Raw genomic sequence first — 14,069 nt, 5'->3', positions numbered from 1 at the left:
TGCCAAGGGACTTACACACCATCTGAATACATGACTGTTGATGAATGGCCTGCAGCATCTCATGGTCACTGAAGATTGAGGGAGTATTTGCCAAATAAAACTTCAAAATGCAGTGTGAAAACATATGCCTTAGTAGATTTGAAGACAGGATCTTTCAATTTAGGAATTTATCCCATTGCTCAGCCACTAGATCTTTTTTTCATACAGTGATAAACCAAATGATGCTGTGTATAGACTTGTTGCTTCTCTCCCTCAAACTAATCAAAATATGACAATTGGTTTGCCAGTCACCTATTCATGTCATGTTTTCTGAGAGTGCAGCAATTGACTCATGTAGGAACCATATGTAAGAACAGCATGAAAATTTCCAGTGAAAGGTTGCAAGTGTGAAATAAAGCACGGAGCCTTGTATAGTGTGGTTTCTGGATTTCAGAGAGAGATACCATTGTCTTAATATATGATGGCAAAAACCAAAACCAAAACCAGAATGGAACTGGTGACTGTCAGTGTGGCACAGTGACGGTGACACTGAGAGCTATCTCGGCACAGATGAGGCTGGGAGGCTTTTCTGCTACTGAGTGCTCAGGAACCCACGGCTTCCATTATTGTTAGACTAGCAACGTGGTAGGAACTTGCCGTGTGTCTGAGTCAGTCAGGGTTTTGCCAGAAAAGCAGAAGCTACTTCATGATTTCTGGGAACAAAGCGCTGGCCAATAGGAATGAGAGGCTTATCTGACTGTCACAAGACTTTAGGGGAAAAAGGAAGACCAGAAAATATGGGCTAGGGGAGCAGAGCCTGAGAATCTCACCTGAAAGAAGAGTGCATGTGGTGTTCTAAGATCTTCCTTGCAGCTGCTGCGTCTTGAGAAGCTCTAGGGAGCCCTCCTCTGTGCAGGATGCTCAGGGGCACAGCCTTCCGCAAGGGCTTTCCAGGGAATCAGAGGCTAGCTGCTGTCATCTCCACAGCATACAGGTTCTCTTTCTCTTTTTCTTCTAAGTCTTGAATGAATTCCTTTCTAGGAAACTCCACATTGTAAGAAGAAGACTGTGGAAAAGGACCTGAAGAGGGGTGATTGTTTTGCGCAGTGGACAACCGATATCCCAGCACACTATCTCCTGATAGAGGTCAAAAAGCAACATTTCAACAAGAATTTTACATGCTTTCATTGGATTTGTCATTTACGTATCAGGCAACATCTAAAAGAGAAAGAGCCACACTCGGTATGGCAACAGAAGCATGTGCAAGAGAACAGCATAATACAACCAAAGGAGATTGGTTAAAGAGGTTGCTTTGGGGTGCTTTCCTTGTAAGGGTTAAACACAGAGACTTCCTAATCCTGGCTACCATGGTCTGTTCAGGGCCTTCCATTTCTCCCTTCATTTCTCAGAAGGCCAGGTAGCTCCGTTTCGGTTTGGTGATGTGGATCGTTAGCACGAGCAACTTCGTTTTGGTTTGGTCTTTTGAGTCTTGGGACAGAAGCTTGGTCCAAATAAATATCCTTTTATGACTGTTATTTCGTATAGTGTATGAGTTCCTCACAGATTTTAGAATACACCTTGTTCATCTTCATGTTCCCAGTACCTAGTGTCATCCCTGGAAAATAGAAGAACTCACACATTTTTCACGAAGTCATTGCTTCAGTGGATGGTGAGTGGACGGAATCAAAATAAATTTTGTTTATGTTATAAATGATGCAATCAAAGATCAATTGTCAATCGCCAGAAAAGCCTTATGTTTGGAAACTTCTGTTAGAGAGAGTGGCAATTCAGGATAATATATGTTCCAGGCAGAAATTTAAAATCCTACATAGGAAGGAAGTTTTGCAAATCAGGCACTGAAGCTGAAAAGGCCTGCTAGGTTCGAGACCCAGTCTGTTCTTTTCAACCGTGTGCATATTGAGTATAGTGCCACTAGGCGGTGCTCTTGCTTGTTTCTTATAACAATCTCCTGCCTTTTCTAAATAAAATTGAGTTACAGACCCAGAACAATTACAACTCTTAAAACAAAGTGATCAATCATTTAATTTATAACACTGACTTTAGCTGACGTAAGATACACCTATTGCTTCAAAGCACAACTAAGGCAAACCTAAAAATAAGACAGCCAATTAGAGCCTAACATCATTATCTATAATAAGCTTTCATGATATGAGAGCTGCAAGAAAACTGGCACTAGAATTTTGTCTTCTTCAGTGTTTCCATGACATCTTGTTCCAGGTCGCCCTGGTCTTGCTTCCCAGGCAAGGTGGGATGATTCAGAAATGGTGGAATAATCCAAGACTTCAGCAAGTTCTGAAATCATTCCAAACTGTAGGAGCTCAGCCTGACAGAAATGAAATTTCTCCATCAGAGCTAGGAGCTTCCCTTTGAGATCACAGATTTCTTTGGAACCAGGTGAGGATTTCCTATGACTTCTTATACTACTTAAAGAAAACTACAAAGTCATATGCTCAGGGTGTAAAACCTAGGAAAAAACAAAGAAAAAGAAACCATAATTAATCTCAGCCTCAATAACCAACAAATATTTCAGTGAATGGTTTTACAGCCTTCATTGTTTATTTATACATATGATTAGCATAGTTCTGTGTTTTAGGCACCATGCTAGTATGTAAAGAACTTTATAAAAGAGTTTACTTAGTTTGTAAAGAACAAGACAGCCTTTACTTACAGTTTCTTCTTCTCCAAATTTTTGTTTCTCTGTCTATATGTACATGAAATGAATTTATACACATGCACATGCATATTGTTACAAAAGATATTATATTTATATACTATATTGTATCTAGCTTTGCATCTTGCTTCACTTGCCCCTTGTCTAAAGACCATTTTTCCACTTCTCTAAGTAATTTTTAAAAGGATCATTTAAAATTCATATTTTCTTTTCTAGATATACAATAGTTTATCTAACTTGTCCATCTTGAAAATGTAAGTTTTATCTACTTGTTTTTACTATAACAAATGATAATTCACAAAAATTATAGCCAAATCTTTACTTACTATCACAGTTTTCTTCCTCACTAAATTACCCCAAATAAGGTTCATGGATGAAATAATTGATAAAATAATAAAGCTTTAATATCTCTGGATAAATGTCATAAGGGCTGTATCAATTTTTGTCTCTAGTCTCACTATGAAATCCTCACCAACACTGAATATTTTCATTTGAATATAATTTTCAATTCTATAGGTAAATGTATTATTTCATAATTATTTAAATTCATATTTATTATTCATTTGCATATTAATAAGGTTGAATATGTTTTCTTACATTATTAACTTTTTTTTTGTTACATTGTGAATTTTTGATGATTTCTTAGATCCAGTATTTACTAGGCATTTGATTTGTTTTCTTATTGGGATATAGGAAATTCGATATGTTATTATTTTTTGCAATTATGTTCCCAGTTCTTTTTCTTTTACTTTTATTGCTTTTTTGTCACATAGAATTCAATATTTTATGCCATCTTTTAAAATTTCTAACTTTAGATCCTCTATTAAATATCATTTAGCAAGACATAGACACAAAGATGAACATTTTTATGACATATTGCAAATTATTCTACAAATTATCCTCTAGAATTAGCTCTCCTTTATATCTTTGGCTTAGAATTGCTCTGAAAAATCCTTGATCATGAAATAAGAAAATTTATTGTTAGATCCTTCAACTTCTGTGGTGTAAAATTAGAGGTAGGGCAAGCTTAGCGGTCATTTGAGAGTATTTTTGATTGTTATTAATTTTGAAACTACTGGCACTTAGCAGATTAATTCAGGAATGGTAGACATCTCATAATGTACAGAAAAATGGGGAATTGTTTGTCCTGAATGCCAACAGAAGCTCCCCTTGAGGACTATCTTAGACTATCATCCACTGGCATATTTTTAAATATCCTCTTTTGAAACATACCGAACACATAATTGCAGTTGATGGTGGTTGTGTATGTTTTTTGTACTGTATTTACACATGCAAATTATTAGATTGGAACACAATTCAGTCACAGCTATCTTAGTAGCAGATAACATAGGTTTGAGTTGAATGTGGGCACAGGATTTGTTCAGAAAGTGTTGCAAGTAAACCAACTGTATTTTTCTTTTTCTTTTCCTGCCTCAGATTTATTTGTGCAAAGAAAACAGAAGGACACCAGCCCCCCACAGATGGCACCCCAGGGGTCACACTAGTCCTATTTTTATATTAGCAGATAAGAGGCTTTTACTGTGGAGCCTTCATGGGGCCCTGGGCACCTTTGGGAGCCAGGACTGGAGCAGAAGCTGGAGTCTGGGCCTTGGTTGGAGCCTGGGCCTTTGGCTGGCAAGGCCTGCGACCCTTGGCAATGCAGGCATGGGTATGTTTCCCAAGCTTGGGGTGGACAATATAGGCAAGTCGAGTGAGCCTGCGGTTTACTCCCTTTAGGATGATCTTGGGCTTGACTCCCTTGGGCTTGAAAAGGGCCTTGATAGCTTCGGCACATGTACTCACAGCCTTGGCATTGTGCTTGCATCTTCTTGAAGCCCTTCTTCTTGTGCTTCTTGGCAAGATGCATTTTCCTAAGGAACTTGGGATCTGCCCCTTTCAGAGATTCGTATCTTTGTGACCGAGGTTTCTTGATGCCATTTCTGTGCCATCTCCGGGAATGGCTGTGTGTGGCGTGGTTCTTGGACTTGGCCATAACTGCACTGTAAACAGTGGCTGCCAAGCTCTTGTAACAGGAAGAAGAAAAGAAAACCCAACTGCTAAGAAAGAAAGGAGAGAGAGAGAGAGAGAGAGAGAGAGAGAGAGAGAGAGAGAGAGAACCCAACTGTATTTGTTAACAGAGAGTAGTTTCAATCTTAGCAATGCATGAAAAATATCTGTTGGGGGCACATCTATTTCTCATTCTCATCCTTTTATACACTCTCATTGTATATTTTCAAGTAGAGATTACAACCTGAGGATGGTTGCTAGGACTGCTTTGGCTTAATACTACTCTGTATGCTCTCGGTGCTGCTTGTTCCAATGCAAATGTACAGGGCAGGAAATAAGCAAGTCTGTTTTTATCCAGGAGTGCATTGCTCCTGGAAATACAATTATGTTGTGCATTTGCAATTGCTTTTGATCATGCAACAAATTGGTATAAGCTAAAGGATTTGATCTTTTTTTTCTTTTTGCCTGCAGATGGCAGTGATTATTAACTTGTCATTCTACAGACAAGGTGTTGATTTTACCAGCTCAAAAGTACTCCAAGAATGGCAAGGTTTTTCTGTTCTAATAAAAATTTCTGAGATTCACAGCCTCTTTTGGAGGAAGAGCTGTATTTACGTATTTAACCTGATGTTATTTAAACTCTTAAGCAACCAGACATGGAAAAGCAAAAGCTTATTAAATTAACATTTTCACCTGATTATGCAAAGTACTGAACAATGACAAAAGGGCTTAAGAACAGGATTTAATAATTATGCCTAACGTTGAGCAGTATTCCTTAGAAAATTAGGTCCCAAAGTGTATTTAAGGTATTATAAACTTTGTGCTTTTAAATTTTAGTTGCAGAATAGGATGCAGCGTTATGTTGATTTTTCTTTGAGGGCTCCAGTGAGATCCATTCTGCAATGCAGGCAACCAGCAGGCACTCAAATGAAAAGAATCATCAGAAACATGACAGAAATAAAATTACAAATACTGCCTTCTTTTATGTAAGCTCTTGGATAATGCATGCATTGTAATAGCATGAAGAAGATGGGCTGGAGCCACGGAAGTCTGGGAAGAATCCACTAGGATGGTCAAAGGAAATGGGATTGTATTTGAGAGAGCTCACACGTATTCCTAAACACAAGAAAAGGCGAGTGGGAGTGTGGTCAGGATCACTGTTATCATGACCACTGGGCATTGTTTGACCTTTGAAAGGACCCACATAGAGTATATAAAGACAGTGACTGCTTTCAGACATGCTTATTCATGGAGACTTTATAGAGTGGAGACAGAATATTAAAATGTAAACATGATCAAAGTGATGGACCCAGAGTGTGCTTTCTCATAAATTTCAAAAAGGAGTTAATTTTGGGGATATATTTTTGTCCTGTGACACTGAAATAACTGAGTGAAGAGAAGTGTCTGGAGTTTTTAGAATCTACTCTGGGTTATAAAGACAAATCACCCGAGCTGGAGGACTCCAAGGCAAACTTCAATTCAATGTGGATATTCCTTTTGACATCACAGTTAAAAATCAATTTGAAAAGGTAAATCAAAAGCACTGCATAACAGTGAATTTGGACAGTTCATAAAAGTATTGGATAGTCTTACTGGAAGAGTTCAAAGGAGGTTAAACAACATCTTACAGGGAACAGAGGAGGAGATTCATGCATCAGACATGGCCAAGTTGAATTTGTGATATCACGACTTTTTTTTTTTTTTTGTACTTTAGGGAAGTAAACACCTACATGGTGTTCAGGGTCTCACTACTAGATCGGACTCCTAGTGATCCACGTGTTTACAGCCTCCCAAGAGCTGGGATTACAGGTGAGCGCCACCACGCCCAGTCTCAATTGCCCCTCAGCGCGACCCGGGGCGGGGCCGGCCTCCTGCCCCTGTGTTTGCCTAAGCAGGCACTTTAGTCCACTGAGCTATTTAGCCAGCCCAATGACTTACTTTTTTTGAAAAGGATGTTAACAGAGGAAAATGAAAACCAAGCCTATGAGCTAAATGAACATGAATATACACTATTTTGATCTAGCAATAAATCAAACTGTTTGGAACTGCTGGTTCTCTTCATTTCCTTTATTTTCCTCCTACTACATTGTTCCTTATCAGTTATTTGGCATATATTTCCCAAGCTCCTATTAGGAGCTGGTATTAAAAGCCAATAGCAGCCGGGGAGATGGCTCAGTGGAATAAGTGCTTCCCTGGCAAATGCAAGGGCCTGAGTTCAATCCCTGGTTCTGAAAAAAAAAAAAAAAAAGCCAATAGCAGCCTCTTGCAAGGTGTTCATTTGATGAATAGGTCTTGATACCTTGTAGTAAGATTACATTATAGTCTCCCTCCGATGGGATATTGATATGCTAAAGCACGATACAATATGTCGTAAATTTCTGTAGTACTGCTTTAGAAATATCTTATACATTTAGAAATGTCATATTTTCATAAAACTCAGTTTTCCTTGTTTGACCTATGGGTTTCTTAAATGTGTATTTACTCAGTTTGTCATTATTAGGGGATTTTGATGCTTTCTTCTTTTTTTTTTTAATGTACTTGATTGTCACAGGGTCTCACTATGCAGCTTGGACTCATAGTGATCCTCCTGTTTTCAGCCTCCTCAGGGCTGGGATTGCAGGCATGCGCCACCACACTGGGTTTCTGTGGGGCCAGCTGGGGCTGGTGCGGCATGTGGTACCGGAGATTGAACTCTGGTCTCTGCACTTACCTAAGCTTGCCTAAGCAGGTACTTTAGTCCACTGCACTATCTCCCAGGCAGCTTGCTGGTTTCTTTCTGCTGCTGATTTTCTATTTTATTTCCACTGTGGGGAGAAAGCATACTTTATATGATTTGAATTCTCTTAAATTTATTGCAGTTTGTTGTCATTTTAGATGAATATACAAAATGGGGCTCTTGAGTAATTTTGTAGTCATTGAGTACATTGTCAAATTAAGTAAAATCATTTGCTAGCTGCTTAGCAAAGCCTCCCCCCGCAACTGTCACTAACTTAATGTGGTTAAGTGTTTTTGATGGATAACTTTCCTATGATAATTCAGTTCCCTTCATTCTACATTTTTCCTTAACTTTCTGCACTGGATATTCTGCATTCAACTATAGAAAAGAACATGACAAATTATAAGAAATTCTAAAAGTGCTTTAAATGATTTCTGCTCACTTTCTCTTAGCTACAATCTGATTACACAACTCAGCCTAGTTATTTTGTTTAGGGGTATTCTCAGGAAGAGGAAGAACTAATTTAAAAATTATCTGGCACCAGGCTGGCTTACTTAGATAGAGGCATTCATTCTTTGATTCTGAGGTTATTGGTCACTTTAATTACTAAATAAGACATCTTAAGTTTCTTTCTGTAAAACTGTAGATAATTTGAATGAAATCTTTACAAGGTTGCCGCTCGTCCCCTCTCACCTCCTAGCTGCTCAAGGATGTTGCTGCTTCCTGTCTGCTGCAGGTTGAACCACATCCCAGTGCACATGAACATACCTCACTTTCTTCATTCTTGAAGGCCACGCTGCAACAGGATAGGTGGTGACTAGTGGTGAACACTAGCAAAAGCTTTATTAAACACCTAGATGAGCAATCAAGTAGAAATCACAATAGCAAAAGATGGACATTAGTGTTTCAAAGCTCTAGCAGCAAACCCTAACCCAGAGGACTCTCAGTGATCATTTTCTCCAGCTCTTGAGAGCTGTCTATTGGGGTCTCCCAGTTTCTTCTTTCTCTTCTCCCAAAGCCCTTCTCTTATCCTTTAGATCCATGTTTTAATTTCTATCAGATCATGGAGGTGCTACATTCATCAGTGGATTCATCCACTTATATTTCTTTATTTTTTACTATAAATGGGAACTTAATGTTTATTATGATGTTTACCCAGTAACACCTGAATGGTGCTCCATAAGTAACATAGCTATTTTCTAAAAAGAGTGGAAAAATGTAAGGCTAACACAGTAGGAATGACATATGAATTTATTACTCAAAATTGAAAATATAGTCATCTGTTTTTTAAATTGATTTGAATTAAAGATATCTATATAAACAAAAAGTAATCTAAACAAAGAAATAGTCTTAAAACATATGCTATTTAAGGGTTTGAGTCTATCGTACCTATTTGGTGTAGGCTTAGTTGATCAGATATGCAGAAAAATAATTATGAATATAAAGTTAAGGGAAATAGGAAGGATGGAATTTTGTACTTGAAAGCTAGATGAGGAATAATGCATTTCACAGCTTAATCTTCAGAAGATTTTATTCAACTGTTGCATAAAATCATTGTGTAATGTCATCACATATGTGAGATAAGGGCTATTAAATATAGTAAAAATATTTCTGTTGGTATATCAACTATTCTTTTGGTACACAATTAACATTCTCCTTAGCCACTTAAAAAGATGGTCTTTATATGACTTTTAAAACACTAAATGATGAAATATTAAGTATAGATTGGTTTGATAGTGTATACAGATTATCTATACGACTATCAGTGTTTGGCCAAGTGAATTGAACAAGTAAAACAGACATTTCACTATTTACAAAGTGGCTTACAGCATATGTCTAGATTCAGTTCTCTCCAGTTTTTTCATATTTAAAATGATGCAGTTTTGATTGTGTCAACCAGAGGACAAGTTTTGACATTTATTTGCATTTCAGCAGCGTGTGTGCTGTCAAGGGCAAGAGTTGGTTAGGGTTGGTCCCTGGGGATGTGACCTGGAAGGGTGGAGCTTTCTCCCTAGCTCTTTTCTTCTTTCTCTGCTTCCTGATTACCATGAATGAGTGACTTTCCTATTCGTGGTCCTTCCATCATGTCATTTTCATGCTGGAGTTGGCTGAGCTGGAGCTGGAGCTTCTGAAAATAAATCTCGCCTCTGTTAAACTGTGGGTGCTGGCTACTGTGGCTAAGACATCTTCCCTAAACAGGGCAGCAAGCAAGCCAATAAGACAAAGAAGCAATTGTTTTTCAGCTACCAGCAGAAATCGACAAATTATTTACATAAGAAAACCAACAACAGAACAACAAACCTAATGAGAGATATTTTATCTAATTGCATAAAATAATTGCAACCTCTGTAAGATGACATTTCTCACATGAAATAGTCTTTTGCCTTTGCCTCGTTCACCTAAAAAAGCCTTTAAATAAGTTTCACCAATAACTTTTCTTCCTATAGTGCTCTCGCCATTTGCTTGAAAATCTCCCTATTTTTGTTCCTGCTTTGTTTCACTGAGTATCTCCGACCCAGTGATATGTTTGGTAACATTTCATATCTTCAAGAAGTTGCTTAAAAAGTAGAAAAATATCTGAGCTTTCAAATAGTCACTAGGAAAACAAAGCAGACTTCTTTTTCTCTGCATGCATCATTGCCTGGGGACCTTTAAAACTCTTGGTCTTTTGACCACTTTCCAGACCATTTAGATGGGCAGGAGCTGGGTGATCAGCTTGCTTTTGAAAGTTATATATGTGATTCCAATACAGGGAGTGTTCAAAGTTATCTGAAGAGATCCAGCCTCAATTTCAAGGAGATAACTTTTGTGATGATGGCTAAATTGTAATAAGATATATATGTGTTCAAAGGTGAAGAGCTAGGTCTACCTTTAGAGTCATTTCCCTCGAAAAATAGACTTCAGTTCATTTGGTTTGCCCCTATTTGAAAATGCTGCTATTGGGTTATGATATATTGGCTTCCAGAGGGAGTTAGATTGCTGTTTCTTCCTACAATATCATCAACTACAGCAATAACTTTGCTGTCTGATTTGTACATTTCCAACTTGGGAGTGATTCCCATTAAGAGTTGAATTTTATCCAGGGGTAATTAAAATATTTCACAATAACTATAATTTAAAATAGAGGAAATTTTATTGACTTTCCCATGGCCAAGATTATCAGAAAGCTGATAAGCTTTTAGAATTAGATATGAAAGAAATGCAATAGTAATTAAACAATATTTCAGGTAGCCTACATTTTCAGCCCACCCAGTATATAATTCTGTACTACTAAAATTGATTTTAGCATTAACTTTCTGAGCTCAGAGCTATCCATCCAAAATAGTGAAAAGTCTCCAAGTTTATTGATTTCATTTTTTTCCACAATTCAATAACTGTTTATAAAGGAATTGGAAAAATTTATACTTATATATGACATATACTGAATATTGTTTTTAGGATGGTGTGTGTGTGTGTGTGTGTGTGTGTGTGTGTGTGTGTGTGTGTGTTACCAGATTGAATTTAGGGCCTTTTTACTGAGTTAAACCCCAGGCTTTTTAATTATTTTAAAATTTTGAGACAGGGTCTCACCAGGCTGGCAAGTCTGGGTTCAAACTTGTGATCCCCCTTGATTCAGCCTTCTAGACTGCTGGAGTTACAGAAGTGCACCATTATACCCAGTCAGAGGACTTTCTGACTATGCATCTAGCTCCTATCAGGGACTACTTGTGTGGCTGCCTTCATCTGTTGTGATTACCATTCTTATCCTTCCTCATTTGTCTGGACTATCAGTACATGTTGGTCAGACTTTAAGTTATACTTGACCTTTTATTTTACTCTATCCCCAAAGTTAGGGGCCATCAGAGTACACTGTTTTTCAGGAGTATCTTTCAGATGCTTTTCATCCTTTATACTTTGACTGCCATTTTTTTGTAGATTGGGTCTTTGTTCTTGAGTTTCTTAGTTTTTGAATCACTTTTAGCAAAATGACAAAATCTAAACTCCTTAGGCTGCTTCTTCTGGTTTTTCTTAAGCGGAATCTTCTTTGGGCTTCCAGTCTACTGTTCTTAGATCCATCTATGCTGACAAAAACAATATAGAAGGGAGGTCTCACATCAAAGTAACTGTTAGGTAGCTTTAAGATTGTTTTCAGTACAGCATAGTATTCTGAGGATGTTGTCTACCTGATTTACAAAAATACAATCCATTTTTTTTTTTTTTTTGGTAAAATCAATTGCTGTGTGCCTTAAGCAAATCATTTTGCCCCTTGAATGACTTTAAAAGGATAAGTGTGACATCTGAACTTATTTCTTCTTTGTAACAACAGGCAGTCAAAGAAAATACTGGGAAAATGGAGGTGGGGCTCATGACAAGTTTATGAGTCAAGGAGATTTTTTGAAATGGGCACACAACTTATTTTTGAAAATCATCCCCTCCAGGCCCAGGGAGAAAATATCACAGAAGCTCATTGGCCACTAGTGTTCATGCCCTCAAGTGCTTGCATTCTAGAAAAGTGTCAGCCCACTCCTCAACCTGTTGAAGGGTAGGGGCACGTGATATTTTTAACTTTTTTTTTTTTTTTTTACATTCTGACTATTTGCAACAGACATTCCACATTCACAACTCTCTCCATTCAAAAGTTCTTTGAGGCCATGCCATCCGCCTTGGCCAATCTTAGAATGGAGTCATCTCATTCGCCCATCCTTCAAATAGCCCCGCAGATAGCTTAGGTTTTAAATTGGCCTTTAACCCTGCCAGTGACCTTGTCATCCCTGGCCACCTTCATCTAGATGGGCGCGTGGTCTGTGACACCAATAATGTGGTTGCTGGCGGAGCATTTCCGTGGCACGTACAAGTCCACGAACTCGCCAGCGTCGTTCTGCATAGTGAGGTTCTGCCTGTTGCCTCCATGCGACGAGTGTGAGCAGGGAAAGCAGGTTTTTAACTTTCTAACTGCCTTTTCCTAGCTCTTTGGACATGTCAGTCTAGTCTCATTAACCCACTCTAACAAACTATCAAAGACTTCCTGACTTACTAACAACAGCCACTTTTCCAGAGGTTGGAAGGCTAATATCCAGCAACTAGCACGTTCGGTGTCTGCGAAGGCCCTGCTTTTTTGTTCACAGACTTTTAGCTTTATTTTCACATGGTACATGGGCCAGGGCTGATTTTGGCTTCTTCATCCTCTATAAGGCACTAATTTCAGAGAATCAGAGAAGATTTTACTTATAAATAGCCTTAAGAAGCAGGCTAAAGAATTTATAATTTGCAGCTTGCTGAAAGTGATGATGACGGGGTGGCGGGGAGCTTTTGCAGCTGGGGGGCATGGGGAGGGATGGAGAGGGTGTGCAGGAGGAGAATCAGTTCTCTCAGAAGCTTAAGTGAATGGCGGCATCAGGCAGGTACTGGGACATCAACAGGCCCGAGGGAACCGTGGGAACCGAGTTGGGGCTGGGACTGGGGGTGTCAAGAATACTGTGCCTGTGTCCTCTCAGTCAGGGTTAAGAAGAAAAACCAAAAACTTAAAAAGCAAAGTAAACATACAATCATTGAGTAGGACTCAGGCTTAAAGATACAGGCTTTCCTTCTAGTTCTAGAAGAAGGCATAGACAGATCTCTGGATCGGCTCAATGACCATATCAGCAAAGGAGATATTCTTTGTGCTGGGATCTCGTTTCTACAGAAAGCCTTCTTCCAAAATCTCCTTCCTACATGTCTCTTACTCCTGAGGAGGGAGGATCAGATTGTCATACACATCAGGCCAGTCTGGGCTGCATGGTGAGTTGAATACCATCCTGAACTGCACAGCGAGAGACCCTATCTCAAAAAGCCCTTTTACTGAGGAGAGGCATACATCAATAAACAAGTAAATTATGCTGGAAAGGAAGAAACTAAAAACAAACAAGTAACAAAAAAGAGGCTGACCACAGGTGTGTTGCCAGGTAAGAAGCTGAATATCAAAGGCCTGACCTGCAAAAAGTGGTAGCTGAAACACAGAGGGTGCAAAACCTCTGAGAGGTAGTCCAGAGTGAAGAAGAGTTCATGCTGATGGCACTGGAATTTGAAAACAGAGCAGAATAAAAAGTAAAAAGTGCCTTGGAATTTGTCTCTGGTCCACAGAGAGGTACAGTGAAAAGATGTTCCCAGAGGCTCTCAAGGGTCCTGGGAAGCCAGACTCCAGTCTCAGGTGCAAGAGAGATGCATCATTCAGAAACTATTTTTTTGAGGTCATGGGTGAATTTCTGATCTTCAGAACTAGACAAGTATAATTACCAAGTGCAAGTATAATCAAATAGAGTTGTCATTGATATTCTGTAAGTTTCATCCAGCTTTGACATATTAGGAAGATTATCAGATAAAAGCTGAAGGAACAGTATAGTAAAAATCTCTATATTTATCATGTAAATTAACTATATATATGTTTTTCATATATACTTTTTTCCTATAAGATAATTTGGAACTAAGTTTTAGATATGATACTTCAATCTCCATTTCAATATCATTGCATAAGAATAAAGACATTCTCTAAAAGGAGCACAACACTATCATCCAAGAATATTAGCAATAATATTCTAAAATTGCCTAATATCTCAGCCATAGTCAAGATTCTCCATTATTTCTAATTTTAAGAGTCTTTCTTAGTTCCAGGCATATTCAAGTAGAATAAATGAGCTGATTGTCTATAAAAACATATAT

The 14,069-nt window shown here is 38.3% G+C and overlaps 1 pseudogene; it reads right to left on the bottom strand.

The window, feature by feature from the left end:
• Positions 1–12,006: 12,006 nt before the first annotated feature.
• Positions 12,007–12,258, bottom strand: LOC101584636 (annotated as a pseudogene).
• Positions 12,259–14,069: the final 1,811 nt, after the last annotated feature.

The sequence above is a fragment of the Octodon degus genome, unplaced genomic scaffold (genome assembly GCF_000260255.1).
Source record: "Octodon degus isolate 3935 unplaced genomic scaffold, OctDeg1.0 scaffold00234, whole genome shotgun sequence".
NCBI lineage: Eukaryota > Metazoa > Chordata > Mammalia > Rodentia > Octodontidae > Octodon > Octodon degus.
The sequence above is the reverse complement of the archived record's forward strand: the minus strand, read 5'-3'. Positions and strand labels throughout refer to the sequence as shown.